The sequence below is a fragment of the Chelonia mydas genome, chromosome 3 (genome assembly GCF_015237465.2).
Source record: "Chelonia mydas isolate rCheMyd1 chromosome 3, rCheMyd1.pri.v2, whole genome shotgun sequence".
NCBI classification, from domain to species: domain Eukaryota; kingdom Metazoa; phylum Chordata; order Testudines; family Cheloniidae; genus Chelonia; species Chelonia mydas.
Genome location: NC_057851.1, coordinates 93,656,864 through 93,675,773, shown reverse-complemented (window position 1 = coordinate 93,675,773; position 18,910 = coordinate 93,656,864). Strand labels below are relative to the sequence as shown.

At 40.3% G+C, this 18,910-nt stretch overlaps 1 long non-coding RNA gene across 1 annotated transcript in view; it reads right to left on the bottom strand.

The window, feature by feature from the left end:
- LOC122465046 overlaps positions 1-18,490 on the bottom strand; it is a 34,992-nt gene extending 16,502 nt beyond the window's left edge. The window contains exon 1 of the long non-coding RNA XR_006289587.1: positions 18,422-18,490. This is a non-coding gene — a long non-coding RNA (uncharacterized LOC122465046). The remainder of the gene's footprint in view (positions 1-18,421) is intronic.
- Positions 18,491-18,910: the final 420 nt, after the last annotated feature.

Sequence of the window (18,910 nt, the reverse complement as noted above, 5' to 3'; positions counted from 1 at the left end):
ATTTTCAAAAGTGCTGAGCACACAACAGCCCCTTGTAAGGACAATGGGAGCTGCTGGGTATTCCACATCTACAGAAATTTGCCCACTTAGGTGTCTAATTATGGACTTAGGAACCTAAATTTAAGCATGCATTTTCAAGGATATTGGCCTAAGCATGTATTGACTCATTTGTCCAAAGTTTCCATGTTTATCTTGCCTCAAATATTTTTCAGACACCTCAAGGATAGAAATTCAGCTAGAAACAATCAGATGTTGAAAATCTTTTTGGTAGTGAATGGCAATTCTTTAGACTAAGGTAGACATACACACCTATTGCTAAATATTTGGATTCTCTGTCCTCTATGCCCCTTTAACTTTTAAAAATACAAAGAAACCTGTAACCTGATTGATTTCCCTATATTTAACTCTGTTTATTGTACATTTCATTGAATCCTTGGTCTTGGAACAGTTTGAATTTCTTATAATTAATATTCAGCTTGTGTATATTTTTTCAGTACCTAGCCAACTGGTCTACCAACTTCTCCTTTATATTGAATCCATACTTTATTCTGGTGCAAAAGATTTACATGACAGTTATTTTATATCACTATGGACAATATCAGTGGCAATAATAAAAGAAAACAGTATAGTTCAGGCTTGTCAAAAGAGCGGGAAAAATACTATCCCTATTTTTCCCCCAGTCCAAAAATTGAGGGTTTTTTTGGTCTGCTTCAATTATGTCACAATCTTGACTGTGTGAGGTTTGCAGAACTGCCTTCTCATGGTTCTATCTGTTTCACATTTTAGTTTCTTCGTCCAATTTATACTGGATACTGCATTGAGCTTTACCTAGTCATCAGGGTCTGGCTGCACCGAGCTTATGGCAAGACTACTTTCCTCTTGTGGTTGTATTGGAGCTAGCAACGCCTTTATTTAACGCTACAGTATACTTTAAAATTCAATTCATTGTTCTGTTTTAGAATTAATGCTCCTACTGACAAATATGAGCTTTAAGTCCCACCTAACTGGAGATTCCTGATAAAGATTCTCAATGTAGGCTACAAATAAGTTAATTTGTCCAAGGATTCAGTATGGACAGTTATCCTGTGCTGCTGCTTTCCCCTGTTTTTTTGCTACTACTAAGCTAACTCTTTGCCAATATTTTCTGTTCACACCATGTAGAAAACAAAACTAAACAGAGTCAGAGAAAAGTTTCCCTTAAACAGCCAGGAAAAGTTAATGCCAAGATGAGAGGGAGAGAGGAGGAACAGAAAGAACATTCTTTTGGGTAGAACTTTGCAGGGCTAGGTTTATGAACTGGGCCTTGTACCATCCATTCACAAGGTTAGAAGCAAAAACAACCCCTGCAGGTGTGCCCTGAGAGTCAACTTCTGCCTATTCTTCTGGTGTAGAGCCAGAAATCTAGAATGGCTAACAGGATGTACTAACATATTGAAGTAATGCACCAATTTCAATATTTTCATCATCTGTTTCTACAGGGCCCCACCTTCATGGTGGAGTGTAAAGTAGAACTGGGTAAAATTTTTCAGAAGAATAGTTTATTTGCCAAAAATGCAGTTTCGGGTCAACTAAATTGTTAATTACATTTATATCCAGTTTGCTAATTAGTTTTGACTGAACCAAAAAAGTTCAAGTTCTGGTAATGTTTCAATTCAACCCCCAAAATTGTTTCAATTTTCTGGCATTTTGTCAAAATGCCAAGGAAAGGCAGACTAGATTTAGAAAACAACTGGAGGAGCAGGAGGAGGACTTGCCATGATACAAGAGGCTTGTAATAACAGTGGAGTGCAAGCTCTCTCAGGGCATGGCTACACTGGAAACTTCAAAGCGCTGTTGCAGGAGCACTCCCGTGGCAGCGCTGTGGAGTGTGGTCGCACAAATTTATTTGAGCATAAGCTTTCGTGAGCTACAGCTCACTTCATTGGATGCATGCAGTAGAAAATACAGTGGGGAGATTTCATGTTCTCTGTGTACATAAAACAATGGGAACTAACCCAGGAACCTATCCTTGCAACAAAGCCCATTGCCAACTGTGTCCACATATCTATGTAGGGGACACCATCATAGGGCCTAATTACATCAGCCACACTATCAGAGGCTCGTTCACCTGCACATCCAGCAATGTGATGTGCCATCATGTGCCAGCAATGCCCCTCTGCCAAACCGGACTGTCTCTACGTAAAAGAATAAATGGACACAAATCAGAAGTCAAGCATTATAACCTTCAAAAACCAGTCAGAGAACACTTCAATCTCTCTGGTCACTCGATTATAGACCTAAAAGTGGCAATTCTTCAACAAAAAAAACTTCAAAAACAGATTCCAATGAGAGACTGCTGAATTGGAATTAATTTGCACTGGACACCATTAAATTAGGCTTGAATAAAGACTGGGAGTGGATGTGTCATTACAAAGTAAAACTATTTCCCCATGTTTATTCCCCCTTCCCCCCCCGCCCCATCGTTCCTACACGTTCTTGTCAACTGCCGGACATGGCCCATCTTGATTATCACTACCAAAAGGTTCCCGCCCCACCCCGCTCTCCTGCTGGTAATAGCTCACCTTACCTGATCACTCTCATTACAGTGTGTATGGTAACACCCATCGTTTCATGTTCTCTGTGTATATAAATATCCTCACTGTATTTTCGACTGCATGCATCTGATGAAGTGAGCTGTAGCTCACGAAAGCTTATGCTCAAATAAATTTGTTAGTCTCTAAGTTGCCACAAGTCCTCCTTTTCTTTTTGCGGATACAGACTAACACGGCTGCTACTCTGAAACCTGTCATTAAAGCACTCTGACTTGCTGTGCTCAGGGGGGTGATTTTTCACACCCCTGACCCAGCAAGTTAGAGTGCTATAAACAGTAAGTGTAGCCAAGCCCTAAAACAAACAAAACAGTTCAGCTGTTCATGCACATCCCAGTTTGCGGCAAAAAAAGCTGGAGGACATTTCCCAAAAAAAAAAGAGTGCAAACTGGTACCAGCTACCTCAGTCCTTCACCCATCCCCTGTACCAATAGCAGCAGCTTTAAACACGCACACGAGAAGGACACACAAGATATACCAGATAGGGAGAAAAAGGAAGAGTGGTGTGGGGTAAAGGGAGGGGCATGCTAGGGACATTAAAGAAGAGGAGACACCGTGAGGGAAAAAGTTAAGGTGTCTCAAGTAGATGCTGGGGGGAGAAAGGAAATGGACATACTAACTGCCTCCCAAATACACTAGAGGGGTTAGTAGGGCACTAGGCTTTCCTCCACAATAGACAACAAGGAGGGGACTCAGGTCTCTTTACTAGATAGGTGGTTGTACAGGGAGAGGTCCAGGCCCTGGTGGGTGCATGCACACATACATACACTTAAGCATTAAATCAGTCTGGAGGACCAGTTACTTAGTGAAACACTTTGTGATGAATATTTGGCACACACCCGCTTAGCGCTTTACATTTTCAGTTAAGAACACTGAAATTTACCCTTTCCCCTCATTCACAGAATTTCACTGAAAAAGCAGTTTTGTGCTAAAGCGTCTCACGTGAGCAAAACTTTCAAAGTCGGGCTCGTTTTCTTTGTAACACTATCTAGAAGTCATGTCACAAATGGATTAAGGCATTTTCAGAGCTGTTTCAGACCAGTGTACTCACATATTGAGATCAAAAAGAGTCCTACTTACTTTCAGTCCAAATAGTGCACCTTTTAATTTAGCAATATTTCATTAGGAACATACATTGGAACAATTTAATCCACAGTCACATCAATGCTGCTAAATCAGGGATGAATTTGACCTAGCAATAGTTTGCTAAGGGTATGTCTACACAACCCAGAGCTAGCCCAGGTCAGCTGACTCAGGTTTGCAGGGCTAGGGCTGAGGGGCCATAAAATTGCTGGGTTTGAGCTGGAGACCAAGCTCTGGGACCCTGTGAGGAGGGAGGCTCCCAAAGCGCAGACTCCAGCCGAAGCCCAAACCTCTACACAGCAATCTTTAGCTGCAGAGCCTTGTAAACCCAAGTCAGCCGACCCTGGTCGGCCACAGTGGGGCCCCATGCATCTTTTATTCCAGTGGAGACATATCCTAACTGTCCAGAATGGCAATGAAAAATTCATCCTCTAACCAATATTATGAATGGCCATTGCCCAGTCAGAAGACATGCCCTGGTTAAATATGTGGTGTTGCTGCTGCTATTCTCTTCAGGTTCATCATGGCAATTCAGCTCTTCCCAGAAGAAAGTTTTCTAGAAAAGACAAATGCCATCAGAGGAAAATTGTTCTCAGATCTCCTCCTTCCTTGGTTTTGTAAATCAGAGTATTTTGCGATCATGTGTCATGATGAATTTTTTTTTCATTCTAAAGAGTGTCCTGAGTAGTTGGAGACCACTGTAGTTCTCTGCAGCTTTAATGTTTGTGAGGCAAACGTGGCTGGTCTTCCCCCCTGCCAAGCATCACAGAAATTATCACAACTCCTAAATTATGTTGGGTTGCACGACAAGATTACTTCAAAGGAAAAATCAATCATAATGTACCAAATATATTGCTGTAAACAAGTATATATTATTTGTAAGCACAATTTGAATGAATTCTTCCCGACAGCTAGCTGGGACGAGGGAAAAAGACTATCCTGCAGAGAGAGTGGGACTACTCAAAATAATCAACTTTGGCTGGTGTTAGGTTACAAGTCACTTTGGGGCTGAGTCCAGGGATGGTTGGGTACTGTAGCTGATGTTGTTGGCATTATTGTGTGGGTGCAGGGAGGCAGGGCTGCACTTAATCTACCCCAAATGAGGGAATCACCCTCAGCTCAAAGGACCTCATTAAGCCAGGCACTCAAATGCCCCAGCCCTGTGAAAGAAAGAGGGGTAGGGACAGGTGTCCCAGCTAGGAGATGTGAACCCTCTCCCAAGGGTCCTCCCTAGGACTAGTTTAACCTGTTCCCCCACCTCCGTTCAAAGAAAAGAGCTAAATAGGCTTCATTTGGAGCCTGTTATTTTAAATGCTCAATCAGAGCTGAAATCACTTGTGGTAGGACTGTTTCTGCCCTGCCTGCTGAGAGCTGAAATCACTTGAGATGGGGCAGTGCAAAGAGCTGAAAATTACTTAGAGACTGATGTACAAAAGGTCACAGCAGAGAGGCAGGTGGTAGCAGAAGGGGACTGCCAGTCGGCTGGCGAATGAGTGGCTTGTAAGGAAGAGAGGCACAGCAAGCAGCCAGCAGGCCACTAGATATTGAACCTGCCCTGTTTGCTGCTGGCTCAACGTGGCAGAAGGGTTACATATGCGTTCTTGAAGGTACCATTTTTACCATCCAACCCTCCTTTTGGTTGCTCCTAAACAGATGCTTGCAAACCTTCCATTAACATTGTATAGCGGAAGAAATGAATGAAGCAGAGTCACATTTTGTGGGCTTGCTGCATTAACAATCTGTATATTGGGGCCCAATCTGGGGTCATACTGTGTCTACTTTATGCCAGTGCAGATTGAGGCACAAAGTGCTCCTAAACTTTAGGGGTCTGACCCATGGAAGCATTTATGTATATAGGAATACTGGTGTGGCATAAGAGACTCTGTGAAAGCATCTATTTCCTCCACCCTCTTAAAGTGCCCTAGGGTAAGGAGTATGACCTTGGGAAGGAGATATGGCCCTGTACTTGAGCAACTTACCACAGCTGTTGGCAACTGGCACAACATTATAGCAGGCCTTGTTCTGTCCAATCTGGAGGCAAGGAACAGCCCAAACACAAGAGCCACAGAACAAAAAGGTGTGGAAAAGGGTACATTTGCAATCCCTCCTCAACTGCCCTCAGCACTCCTGAGCCAGAGCTGAAAATCTGGTCCAATATATGCAATCATAACATAATGTCCCAAGTATTTCACAGATGTCTTGAAGGATCACATTTAGTTTTCTGGACATGCAAGCTATAATCTTTTATCAAACTTTTCCAAGTGCCTTAAAAACTCTTGGTCATTTGTTCCAGCAACTCGGATGCCATCCAGGTAGCATTGTTTCTCTGGCAGACCATGTAGAATTTCTTCCATTGACCTTTGAGATTATTATATAGATATAAATAAATAGAAGCAGATGCAATGACAAGAGGTAAGCAATTATAGCAGTACAGACCTTTGTGTGTGTTTATTTTCAGAAGCTGCTTGCTTTGATTCATCTTGCATGAGCATCTGCAATGTACACTCTATTTTATCAACCAGGAAGACAAACTAGTCTTGATCCCTTAGTACACAACACATAGAAAATGATTAATAGCTACTTTAAAGCCTCCATCTTCTTAAACTAGTCTTAACTGATGAAGTCCACTTATTTATAGGAGAGGACTGTACACTTCTAGTTCTTCATTCAGTTGTTTGGCCTCATGACAATCTTCTTGAGTCAGACTAGACATGTTTAGAGTTGTCTACCATGGAGTACTAGTAGTTGCAGCTATTTTACACTACAACCAACATTTTCAAACCCAGGTTCCTAAAGTTGGACTTGTAAATCCCTATTTAGATACCTACTGATTACTCCCTGCTTCCAGTAAAGTTTAGATTTAGGGATACAAGTTTGACAGTCTTGGCCTAATCAGTCCAGCCAAATATGAGACACTACCTCTGGCTGAACTGTAAACAGAAGCCAGATTTCCCAAATCCCAAACCTTGCTTTAGCCACAAGACCATTCTCCCTTCATATGGAATGATACTAGTGAAATCCTGGCCTCACTGATGTCAGTGACAAAACTCCCAGGGACTTTAAAGCACCTAGGATGAAATCCTGTCTCCATTACTTTGGCTTGTTTATTCAGTCTAGGTGGAGGGGAAGGTATTAAGAGCAAGCCATTCGTGCAATTCAGTAGCGTTACTATTTTTGTGTTTCAGCCAGCACAACAGTAGGTAGGGGTTTTCTGGAACATACTGCAGCAATAGCGGTTAGAACAGAAATAGTAAGGCATACTTCTAAAGTCAGCTTTGATTACTGCTATACATCTGGCTGGTGCGACAAGTGGTAAGAGTTGGACCTGTCACAGTGTTCATTAGCTTTCTCTTATGATTTCCCTATTTCATCAGGGCTAGGAATTCTATGTTAGTAGCCTATTAACAGATATAAGCCACTCCAAAATATATGAGTGTTACAATATGGAATGACGACATGGTTTTGTTAGCACAGGAGTATAGGAAATTGGATTGATAAGAACCATTAAACTTTCCATTCAAACTGCATTTCAGAAGGGTTAGTTCACCTTTCCATAGCTATATACAGAAGCACTGAGAAATCAACCCATTCCATCTTTAGTTACATGATGCTTGTAGCTTCCATTAGTCCCCAAAAACCTTTTCAGTGGAGAGCTTTTAATATTCACTAAATATGCTTTTTACTGTATACAGTGACTACATAGTAGTAGAGATGGTCTAGTAATACAGTAAGCGAGCTGTGATTAGTGAAGAAATGAGGCAATTTCCTGTGCTATTATTTGTAGGGTTTTTACTCCTTTGTAAGTATTAGGATGACTGTAAATTTTATGTTTGAAAGTTTTCAGAGTAGCAGCCGTGTTAGTCTGTATCTGCAAAAAGAAAAAAAAAAAGGGAGTACTTGTGGCACCTTAGAGACTAACAAATTTGAGCATAAGCTTTCATGAGCTACAGCTCACTTCATCGGATGCATGCAGTGGAAAATACAGTGGGGAGATTTATATACACAGAGAACATGAAACAATGGATCTTACCATAAACACCCATTGTTTCATGTTCTCTGTGTATATAAATCTCCCCACTGTATTTTCCACTGCATGCATCCGATGAAGTGAGCTGTAGCTCATGAAAGCTTACGTTTGAAAGTGTTGATGAACCACAAATTTTAGCATGCAGGATTCATTTACTCCCTCTTTAACAAAAAACAAAAAAGTATCCATTATCTACTGCGGAGCATAAGTAATGCCATGCAACTTAGATGACCAATTGCCTACAACAAATAATGCATGGCAAATAATGATGTACAAATTTCTTTGTGTGGGGTCACTCACATGTACTTTTCAGTGAATACAAATAATGAACACATTCTTAGAAATAAGCATCAGTTCAAGAACATTTTGTAAACAGATAAAAAGGCTAAATTCTTTAGATACTTTGATTCACAACAACTAATTTAACCAGATCTACTTCAAAGACAGTGCTTTAGAACAGCTATCACCACATGATGGAATCCATCGCCAAATCCTCATTCAAGATACGGACTATAATTCAAACAGTTTCTTGAAAAACAAATATACCATACACTTAGAATGTTATTGTGTGCGGTTGATGGAATATGGGTTTGTGATACAAGTTTCTAAATATACCACTGCGGTTTTGAAATGTCTGCACCTTGTGTCTAGTGCCCAGATAATGTAAGAGTTCAGAAACACCAAGACCTATTGTAACCTGCCCCTTTTGACAGTGTCTACACTGTAAAACTGAGGAGGAAGTAGGGAAGGTTCTACACAGAGACTTTAATTTGAAGCAGAAAGCAAGAGAAAGTAGCATTACGGTTTTCCTTTATCTCTTAATATAATTACTTGAACGGTGTTAGAAGAAAACTGATTTTTTTTTTGTAAAAAAACCATTGTCACATGACAGACTTATTCCAACAAGACAGAGGCCTAAGCCACTCCAAAAAAAAAAAATAAAAACCACAAACAAAAACCCACAAACACAAATTCTGCCTCAGAAACATTCTCTCTCACCCACAGGTGAGGTTCTTCCCCACCCCTCAGCCAGTGTCCAAAAAAGGCAAGATTCACTCATGGACTTTGACCTTTTCTACACCAAAATTATCACTCAGTCCAATTATTGCACAATCCCACAGGACTAGAAACAAGTAAATGCATTAGAATCACCATGCTTATAGCCCTAGAAGATCCTGAGACATTAAAGTTGTTTATATAAACAACACACACACACACGTAAGGTCATTTTTAGAGGGTTGTGTGGCTCCCACCAAGCCTTGTATAGTTGTGTTCAACTCAGCTAAGGCATTTGGTTTTAAAGATGGAGGGAAACAAAAAGATAGTCCAGTATAATTTCTGAAAACTCCAACAGTCCTAAAATAGATTCTGTAGCTTGGCACATACAGAATAGATGGCAGTGTGATGTGGTAAGATATAGAGTTCTTATTACTACTTTTGGCAATGTGTGAAAGAAAAAAAAAAAAGTGGTCTTTAAATGCCATGGGATACACTAAAAGAATGTAAACTCTCTAGCCTCACTTTCATGACACTTCACTTCCAATATAAATTATTTTCAACAATAGAAATGAGGAGTTGGGGGAGAGATCAAATTTGTGTGGAACGTAGGTAATTTTGGATGTTCAGTGAAGGTCTGAAAATCAAGGACTTTTCAGAGATCTCCTTTTCAGCAGAAATGCTGCTATACCCAACTGATACAACTATATAATTTACTCAGTTACATAACATATCGAACGGTGTGCATCTATACACACACAGCTCTTACATAGTACTTTTCCCTCAATAGAATTCAAAGATCTTTACAAAAAGAGGTAAAGATCAATCCCATTTTACAGATGGAAAAAGGGAGGCACAGAGAGGTTAAAGTGACTTGCCTTGCCAAGGTCACCCAACAGATCATTGGCAGAGCTAGGACTAGAAGGCAGGTCTACTGTGTCCCAGTCCAGTGCTCTGTTACACCACACTAACTTCCATTTAAAATTTTCTCCTTTACTGTAGAGGATTTCCTGTCTTGCAGGGATGAGCGACATTCAAACACAGAGAGACAAGGGTAGGTGAGGTAATATCTTTTCAAGCTACACAGAGGTCTTCTTCTGGGAAAGGAACTCCCAGAATCACAGCAAAATGTGAGGTGGAACAGATTGTTCAGCATAAGTAGTTAGCACATAGTGTAAGGGACCATTTCAGGTCAAGTGGCCTGTTAATACAGAGTTCATGTTAAAAGAAACACTTCCTGCAAAAGAGGTGACATTTTAAGGCTCCAAGATGGTAGTATGTGCAGATGGACATATACTTCCAAAACAACAAGCTGTTTTTGAAGGACAAATCTAAGTGGAATGAGTATGAAGACACCTCTTAGATTACCTATCCAGCCATCCATAAGCAACATTAATGAGGCTTCTTTTAGTGTACCTGTTCGCGAGTCTCTACAACAATGGCTCTTGCATGACTGACGAAAAAATAAATCCCATCAGAACTCTGGAAAGACCACATCACAAATTTTGAGAATGGATTTTGAGGTACACTTTCTAACAATGTTTGAGGTAGTTCCTTTTAAAACACTTTGGATTAGACAGTTGAGACACTCACATAAGAGAAACACTGACAATGTAATATTTCTTTCAGCCATTTAGACAATAGATTGTCACATATGTGAACAAACAGGTGTTATTTATACAACAGCTACTGCATACTCTACCTAGATGAAAGAAATTGTGATAAAAATACCAATAATTCTTGGGGTCTGTGATTGTCCCACACTTTTTTTAAAAAGGCTACTTTATGTTATTTGACAGTTTTACATTTATTGGTTGTAGTAGTTGATTGGACTGAGCTATTTTCCTCTGACTTTCACATTTGTCAAAGTGTAGTATAACAAGCTCCTGTCTCAAACAGCAAGAGAGACAATTTATCCCAGTACAGACTGCAGCACTAGGTCCTGGACCACTGAGCTAGTCTCCTGATAGATTATTCATTATGGAATCTTGTGCTAGCATTAATCTTTACAGCCTTTTCAGTTTACATTCCTTGTTCAAGAAGATGCCAAGAATCAGCAAGAAAGCATTTATTAAATTAGACAGAGAAACATTAAGAAAAAAAAAAAGGAGAAAGCTGGATGGATGAGTATTTATCTTCAGAGGGCTCCTGTAAAAAGGTTTGTTCAAGTTACTGGCCATCATTCTGTTTGGTGCTGACTTTTGGTTTCTACAACATTTCTGTTGGCTAAGAGCCTCATATTAAATTGTGTGTGCACATGCATGTTTGTATGGAGGTAGGGGAAGTATTTTGCCACAAATTAGACCATGGATGTGTTGCATGACAGATCTATTTGCCAATGGTAGAAAAGAGTGCACAACAAAAATCAAGTCCATGCAGAAGACTGACAAATATTATAGCTGAAGAGGTTTTAAAAAGTGATTAAAAGATGCAAAGTGCACAAAGCAAAGTTTGAGCTTGATTGGAATGAAATATTTGCTGTACTCTAAACTCAGAGTGAAAGGCTGCTTTCTGTGGGCTCTATCTAGCACAAAGAGCAATTTTTTGGGTTTAGCAGTAGTTGCTCTGTGGGCTTCCATGGCTTAACTTTCACTAAGCCTAAATCTCAATCAAGAGCCAAAAGTTTCTCCACACCTCCCTAGAGGTTCAGACTCCAGGTTCTGGCAACAGTTCTTTACTAGGATTTAAAAGTGTCATGATCAAAAAAGTACACATATTTTATATTTACTCAAATGTACTCCCAAGTTGAACTCCATTTGAATATAGTATATCACCTGGGAATAAGTTTTTTGTATGAGATTACATACATAGTGTTAAGAGGCAGTTGAGGGAGGAAGTATACATCAGTAATGTAGGTTAAAATTATTACAGGGATGTTTCAATTATTCCACAAACAAATACACTGGACCCTCGCTAGAGCATGGGATTTGGGATCCATGTGCGGTACCAAGTTAACGTGGGGACTGTGTTATACCGGGGACCACATTAAAATGAATTGTGATTAAAGTAATTAAATTTGGGATCCATGGCCACAACCACATTATATGTGAATTTGCGCTATATAGACGGGCATTCCAGTAAGGGTCCAGTGTATTATATAAACCTGAGGAATTCAGAATGAAAGTAAAATTTTAAGAAATCCAAACAGGTTTACGAATGGAAATGCAGTATAGTTGTAGCCATGTTGGTCCCAGAATACTAGAGAGACAGGGTGGATGAAGTAATATCTTTATTGAACCAACTTCTATTAGTGAGTGAACTTTCAATCCACACCGAGCTCTTCTTCAGGTCTGGGAAAGGTACTCAGGATGTCACAGCTAAATATAAGCTGGAACATTTAACTGTGACACTCAGTATCTTTCCCAGACCTGAGGAAGAGCTCTGTGTAGCTCAAAGGCTTGTCTCTCTCACCAACGGAAATTGGTCCAATAAAGATATTGCCTCACCCACCTTGTCTCTCTGGAAATGCAGTAAGGCACCTATTCATAAACAACCTTAATTCTACCCTGTAGCTTTGTGATGCAATATACAGTTATGACTAATGCATTTTAGTTTGTGATGCCAGATTTGAAAGAACAGATTTTCAAAAGACATTTGTTGTATTCATATTTTTCATCTCAGGTAAGAAAAATTACGTACTTCAGTTTCCCAATCTGTATAATGAGAACCTACTTCACAGGGTACCTTTGAAGATAAAGATTCCAGCTGGGAGCAGCTGCAGAAGCAGCCAAAGCAGAGACTGCTACACTGCAAATTGGGTGCCTAGATGCTTTTGAAGAGTGCCACTAGGGGCCTTTCTGCATCTTTAGGCACCTAAAGACCTTTTAAAACATGACCCTAACAGGCTAGGAGCACTAGCTTGAGAAAGATGTAGTGTGGGGAAGTACAAGCTTCTCCCAGCCAATAGGCTTCAAGCCTCTCTCTGCTCAATGGAAATTGATACTCTTGCGGATTTGTACCAAATTTTCTGCTACTTCGATATTCAGAGGTGAGATACTGGGACTAAAACATATTTACATTTAATATTAGACCCCCAAAGTAATACTGCCTTGGTCTCCATCAGTCAGCAATTCATATGTTAACCACTTCCATCCACCAGATGGAAAGAGAAAATAGGAAGAATTGGAGGATCATATGTAAACAGTTATTTGTTATGTCCAGAGGACAGGCTTGACTCTATGAGTGGTCCCCACTGAAGTATCACATTACTGCACTTTGGTATCCAACATAGTACAGTATTTCTCCATATTTATAATGGAAAATAAGTGGTGATGTTCAAATGGTGAACACAGTATTTATTATCTGCTCAGAAGATGAGACATAAGCTACATGCTACAGCAGTTAAGTAGTCCAGGGGGATTTTATGAGCAGCATGATCCATCTTTACTTGCTCAAAAAGCTCTCCTAGATTTCAGGTTACAGATCTGCCCTTTACTGATGCAGCCAAAGCCAACATGCATAGCAACCACTACTCATTTGTAGTTTTTCTTACCTACTCTGGCTTCTCATAGGGGCTATTATTGCAAATAGCCCAAAATCTGATAGTACGGTTTCCCCGGCCAATTGCTAATGAAGTGTGTTAACTCACAGTTGCTTTAGGCCCTGTTACTACTGTAGTAATATTCAGAAGGAGGTTAATAGTTGCACCTAAGTTCTTCAGCTAGTTTTCACAGGTAGCATGCCACCCAGTGTGCTTCTCTGCATCACTCTCTTTCCTAAGGCTGTGAGTATGGAGGGTTGATGCTGATAAACTATAAGCAAATGTTAGGGGTCACAGGCACACTTACCATTGTGCCAGGTTATTTCATTTCAATTTGTCAATTTTCATCTCAATCAAAGTTGAGGGAAGGGCTAAGAGGGAGTCAAGAAAAAAAAAATTCTAACCTGGCCAGGTCTAAATGTTGGTAAAGATATCTAGGAGTGATCCAAGGGAAGAAGGTGAGATGACAGGATGGAAGGGTAAAGCTGAAAGGAAGAATGTGTCTTGCATGGGGAAGGGGACAGTTGGGAGGAAAACCCCATTAGGCAGTTAGCTGTATCAGGGGGCTCCAAAGCTTTTGAGCAAGGACACATATTGGTCCATTCATGCCCCAGATGGGGGGGGAGGGGGGAGAAGAGAAGAATACCGGTCTCAATTTAGCCATAAGCCAATCCTAGTAACACCAAGAGGAAAAATTGTGGACAGGTGTGTCAATGTTACAACATAAATGGATGTGCAGAAGGCATGGCAAAAGTTAGTGGATTCCAGAAAGTGAGGAGAGTGTTTGGATAGGAGGCCGCACACAGGAGTCATGTGTGAGAGGAGAGACACAGGATGGGGTACACAGTACAGCTATGGTTGGAGGAGGGGCCATACTTCTAGCTAAAGAAAGAAGGAAACATTGCAAGAGGGTTTCCAGCCTCATAATAATCATGTTGGGGGAAGGGGTAGGGGACATAGCTTATTGCATTCTAACAGAGCCCCTAATCACAGTTTGAGTCTCTCCCAATTGCCACATCTTCATCCTTAATAGGTATGAGAAAACCAACTACAGGACCTTAAATATACTTTCACACTATCACTCTCTCCCAGCCATATTCCCAATACAGCAACAGAGGTAGCAGAAAGCAGAGCTAGTGAGACAGGGAAAATTGAACAAAGATTGCCTCATTGTAACCCAAATATCATATGCAGTGGTACAATTAACAGCTAGGTAGGTGGAGTTTATTACACAACTAATCTCTCCAGTTCTGCAAGAAATGAGAACACACCACATTTTGACATAGATGACAGTATTTAGCCAAAACCCTTGGCAGAATTTAGACTCTAGTTTAGCTGTGAGATTCGTTTCTTTACAAAACTTTGGAAGTTGGCATGAAACCAACGGTAGCATCAACAGTGATTTATGCTTGAGTATATATTGCAACAGCTGTGCTATTTCCATTAAGTTTCTCTGTTCTTACATAGGTGGGTCAGTAGTAGCTACAGTCCCCATTACTCTGCTCAGCTGAACAGTATGGGAGAGATCAGAAACCTGTTCTCAAGGAGGGTAACAGCAGTTGGCCCTAACAAAAAAAACTGCACCAGAACAGAAGTTTTGTCAGAGTTGGAAACTTTACTGGACATCAAGAGAGAGAAAAAAATCAGAACAGGTTGCCCCAGGAACCACTACAGTTGCACACAGCTAACAAGGTATGAGCCCACGACTGATTCAGGTAATAATTTCATGTTACCAACACCTTGGCAGTTAGTCAATGGTTCTATGAGAAGTGGGCAATTTCAAGGTATTAATGACTAAAATTACAGAGGTGGTTAGTACCTGCTCATCTCTACTTTTTGCAGAATGATTTCCATATTTGGAAAACTAAAATGTTCCAGTTCAGCTGTTACTCAAATAAGTGTTGCAGCCATTTAAAAAAAAAATATTTTGTTCCACCAATAGAATCAAGATCAGCAAAATCTGCCACCAATCTCAAGAATCTTCTTTGCTCCTCTTTTGAGTCTCTAACAAGAGTTGTTAAAAAAAAAGTCATTACTGCTCATAGCATAAAAATATTTTCCCATTAAAACAGTGACCTGCTTTTAATAAATCCCAGGGTTATTGTTGGCTCTGAGTTTCCTATGTGTAACCAAGTGAATATTTGTGTGAATGCACAAGTCATGAAAAACTTAATACGTTCTGAAAAAAAAAAAAACTGTTCAAATCCTTCACCAACTCATTTATTTAGTCCATGCAGATGTGAGAAGAGCTGAAGTTGTATTTTAAGCGATTATATCTGGTCATTGAAATACTAGCAACAAAAGAAAGGTTAATAAAAGGTTTTACTGGTAGTATTTCACTTTGGTTGCTGTGGGCAAGAGATAATTGCCTTCTGTCCTACTGTAGAGTTTTGATGTAGCTGAAAATGCAGCCTGTTTTATAACTCGTAACAGCACACAGGTAAACATTTGATTCTAAAAACTCTTATTTGCAGTTTGGTCAGACAGCTTTTCAGCACCCAGTTCAAATTATAAGTTGCAGGGAAACTGCCTTATGTGAAACCCTGAGCACACTGCACTCAAAGGAAATTTTGCCATTGGCTTTAACAATGGGGCCAGGATTTCCACACCTTGTGTTTTTAATCCACAAAGGTGGCAGAAAGTTAACTGGCATCTTTCAATCCCATCAGTCATAGTCTCTGCCCTTGGATTAAATTCCAACAAAATGTATTTTCTACTTTTCCAGTTAAAAGGGTCGTTTGTAAATTCCATAGTTTCACAACAATATTTCAGTTTATTGAATGGGTACCATTAAAAATGGACACTACTGAACTTTTTTCAACCTTCCTTATGTTTACAATGGGAAATACCTTAAATATGGCATCACTATGGCTCTAGCTCAGCAAACTATTTCTATTCATGAAAGCATGAAATCTGTGCTTAAGTGCTTTCCTGAACTGAGGCCTGCAAGAGGTGATGGACACCTGGTTACTTTAATGGATGTTGCACATGCTCAGCACCTCTTAGAGCCAGGACCATACTGTGCTAAATTTAGACTATAGTGTCTGGTGGAGAGACTAGACTTGTAAATGGTCCCCCACTGTTGGCTGGAGATGCAAGCACAGACCAGAGTCAAAACAGGTTTTGGTCAAAGAAAGCACGGGACAAAGGAAAGGCTTCAGAAACAGGCTTACGATTTGCACTAACTTGCCAACAGTGCAAAAAGCAGACAATTCTGCTAATGGGTACTGCTTCTGTTGAGGGATCAAGATTTTCTGAGCACAAGAATGTAAATATTGATTAAGGCAAGGTAGAGTCAACTTTGCCTATACCTAAAGTCTGGATAGTCACCCAACCAAGAAGGGAATGGTGGTTTTATTTGTCAGTTGCCATACTAGTAGTAATAAAACAGATTAGATCAGAATGGCACCTTAAAATTTAATTTCCCACAGAGCACAGAACCTTACTCAGCATTTTTTGCATCAAGCCTACAATGTCCATTTGAGCTATACAAAGCGGTGTCTCTTTCTGCTAGATTAAAAAGAGCCCGAAATATTTTCTCCATATAGGTACTTGCAGACTGGTCAAGTCACATCTTAATCTTCATGATCTAAATAGTTTCAGCTTAAGATTCTCACTATAAGTCTTGTTTTCCAGACCTTGAATCAGTTTTTTAATCTCATTTCTAAACCAATTCCAAGTTGTCAATATCCTTTTGGATATACGAAAACCAGAACTGGACAGAGTATTATACTAATGACCTTACACTAATGCCAGATACAGAGGTAATACATTATCTCCTTCCTATTTGATATTCCCCTGCTTATGCAGCCACAGATCAGGTTCCCTTTCTTAACTACAGCATCTCACTGGGAACTTATTTTCAAGTTTGTTATCTACCATGGCCCTAAAGTCCTTTCAATGTCACTACATTCCAATTTTATAAGCATGACTTGCATTCTTTGATGTACAACCTTGCATTTAGTACTAAAAACACATGCTGAAGACATAGGTGAATCCACCTCACCAATGGTCTAGTTCAGTCTGTATACTGACCTGTCCCCATCATTTACCAGTCTGACCATTTTGGGTCTGCTAATTTTACCAGCTATCATTTTGAATTTTCTTCCAGATCACTGACCAAGATATTGAATGGCTTTGGGCCAAGAACAGATCCCTGAAGGATCCTACTAGAATACCTCCAATAGCTAATAATGATTCTCCACCTATCAGTTAACCAGTTTTTACTCCATTTAACAGGTAGCACATTGATTTTATATATCGCTATTTGGGGGAGGGAGGATTAAACAGAAGATCTAAGAAGATTATTTTCCCCTCTTAAGGGATGTAAAACCCAGGTGCAGAGAAATTAAGTGATTTACCCAAGGCTGCATGAGTCAGTGGCAGAGTCAAGACTAGAACTCAAGTCTCTTCATTTCCAACCCTGTATCCTAGCCACAACTTAAAATTAGCTTTAACAAATATTCAAAAACTCACTCATAAATTCACTTCTCAGAAATATTTGCACCAGCCAAACCAGAGCATACAAATCTTCTTGGAAAATGAAGATTAGTGAATGCAGTTAAGTCAAAATTTACTTTTGAATTCCATAAATACTAGGAAAAAATTTCTACTGCTCAGCCAATTATCAACACCATTATGAGACCTGCTGTATACACACTGATTTGATGTACTGACTTGGGTAGCACTAGCATACATCCTATCATGCCAAAGAGTCAATTTCAGTATTTGAAATTACCAGCAGAGGAAGTACTTCAGTATAAAAAGTTGACTGTGTATATCAACCAAGGCTTTAAAATATCCATAGGAATGCCCATTTATATAAGCCACTTGTCACAGTGCCTATGACAGCGCATGCCTCCCCTGTAGCACCCCCCTGCTGAGTTAGTGAGGTGCTGCATGTACTCCCTGCCTCTGTTTCTCTTCTCAGAAAGCCAATAACTCCACTTCAGAGACCGTTGATACTTCGCTCAATAATCCTCTCCTTGGGGCTGGTTTATTATAAAACCACATACAAAAGGGTCCATAACAAAAAGTCCCATAGAAACAGGATTTGCTTCTGGCTTTGAATAGTCCTCTGAAGCCCACCCTCCAAGCTCTGTTCCCAGTACCCTCAGTCTCTGTCTTTCTCCTCTGGCAGGAGCCCCAGCCCTCCTCCTAGAACTGGGGAATTCAAGCAATTATTATCCCTCTACTTAACAAGAATCCTCAGCTCTCCTCCTGGAACTAGGTTACAATTCAGCTTACTGTAGGTCCTCCTCCAGCTTCTTCCTCATCTGGTCCCACTTAGTCTTCAGGCTTAGAGGGCTTTACAGCCTCTGTCTGCAGGTGTCTGTCCTGGTATTAGGCAGGAAGCAGCATTTATGCTGGTCCCCTTCTCCAGCTCATCCCCAATTGATTGGGTGAGAGGGGAGCCTTGCCTATCCACTCCTGCAAGACTCCTGGCTGAGCCCTTAAAGAAACAGTAACAGGAGCTCCACCCAAACAGTTCTTATTCCTGGGATCGCTTCCATTCTCCCAGTATTCAACTCCTTAGAGAGCCATGCCAGGTGGTGAGGTGGATGGACCATTAGGCAGTACTGTCCTTGAGGTGTGTGCAAACTACCTTGTTACACCTCTACAGGTACCACCTGTGTTTAATTTTATCTTCATCCTCTTTCACTCCAGTTTTCCTCAAAAGCATATACGCAGAATCACGCTCATCTTGTAATTAGTCTCACTCAGGCACCTGTATAA